Source organism: Trematomus bernacchii, unplaced genomic scaffold (genome assembly GCF_902827165.1).
Source record: "Trematomus bernacchii unplaced genomic scaffold, fTreBer1.1, whole genome shotgun sequence".
In the NCBI taxonomy this organism is placed as follows: Eukaryota; Metazoa; Chordata; class Actinopteri; order Perciformes; family Nototheniidae; genus Trematomus; species Trematomus bernacchii.
The window spans coordinates 9162029-9163973 of record NW_022987567.1 but is presented as its reverse complement, the minus strand read 5'-3'; positions in this window follow the sequence as shown (position 1 = coordinate 9163973).

The window sequence follows — 1945 nt, the reverse complement described above, 5'->3', positions numbered from 1 at the left end:
TCCTCGGTCCTCGGTATCACCGGAAGTTGTCTGCGCCATCTTGAGTAGCGTCCCATGGCTCTTATTTCTGCCGGAGGACCGAGGAGCGAGGAGCGAGGAGCGATAATGGAGGAGCGATAACCGAGGAACCACCAGACCATCCTCCGGGGAAATCCTCAGATACTCTCCCCGCCCCCTTACTGTGTATCACTCACTGATTGGACGATGCAGCGCATGCACTGATCTGATGCTTCTTGACATGAGAGCAGAGTTTCCCAGCGGAGTGAAGAAAACACATGAAACTCACGGGACTCACTCCTCAGTTTATACCGTGTTTTGTTTCAATGAATGCATCATTTAGTTACAAACATGTGATATATCTGAACAACAAAGTGGACAAAAATTATTTTATTCATTTATTGGTAACATTTTCATGATCGCTTTTTCGTTTTACATTTTCATTCATTGTCATTTCCATTCAGTCAGTCATTAAGTGCTATTTAAAATGTTAATTTGCTACATATCCACACAAACAAAGTGTGCACTAATCAATATTAATCCAACTATTGTTCGTTTATACATTTTAAGAATGGCGTTTATCTTTTTTGAGAATGAGTTCTTATTTTATTTAATGTATTTGGGTCTACAACAGATGATACAAATGTTTGTGTCAGTAAATGTGTACTAACAGAGGCGGGGGTGTTTGTGAAAATAACGGGGACAGAGCTGCTGTCAGACGAACAGCTGTGCAGCGTCATCACAAACGGACGTCGCTTCACGTGACGCTCCGAGGAAAAGGACGTCCCATTGCTCTTAAAACTCATTTCCCTGCTTCTCGTGGTTTCCTTGCGTCTCTCCATGCTTCCCTGGTGGGAGGGACTAAACACAGGGAAACGACGCAAGTGAGGGACGCAAGGAATCCATTTAACCGAAGTGAAACGCAGCCGGTGTCTGAGGGTGCACGCGGAACTAACCCGAAAAAAATCCGGTGTCGATGGAGGCTGCGCGGCCCTGGTGATGCGTTCAGGGGCCAGTGGGGAAAATTGGGTAGTATCCTGGTTTGTGAACTAATCTTTATTTAATTTTAGAATTTTGACACTATCTTATTTTCATTTTTCTTTAAACATTATTAATTATTATTATTTATTTATATGTTCATTATTTACTTCTTTTTTTTAACAGTAAATAAGGAAATATTCTTTCCAAATTATTTAAATTCATATTTGTTTTTTGTGGAGTGTCAGATAAAATAAATCCAATTGAAGCTAGAAGACAGAATTGTTCCCAGCTTAAAACTGCTTTAAAAATACAATATATTCATATTATTTTCCACTTAAACGGAGTTCATTCACTATCAGTGAGGAGGCGTGTGGCGCAGTGGATAGAGTGTTGGTGTTCGGATCACAGGTTCAAACCCCACTGCAGTCAGCATGTCGTTGTGTCCCTGAGACAATTGCTCCTGTGGGGATTGCCCACAGTATTGAGTATGTAAGTCGCTTTGGATAAAAGCGTCTAACAAGTAACATGTAATATAATCAGTCCCCATACCTACTTAATATTAATTTAGTTTAGGTATTGAATTCCCCTAATTACTAGTTAGTCTACATAATTCAATTGTTTTTAAGAATTCTTATTTATCTTTCACATTGTTTGATAGGTCAATGATTAGCAACGACGTTGATTTTGATTCGGATTTTTCCTTTTATGCAGGAAACGAGCATTTAAAAACTCAATATTACCCTATTTGTCAGAATCTTTTATACATTTTATGAAATAAACTTTACTGTAAAGACTTACCTCAGTAAATGTACACTAATTGCAGTATTTTAATATATTAATTAACAGACGTGCACACCTCAGGAACAAACAGGAAGATATAGGAACATTATTATCACAACACTGACCCCATCTAGTGGTTTGAAGGTTAAACTACACTAAGAAAACGGATATAATTCTCTATTTTGTG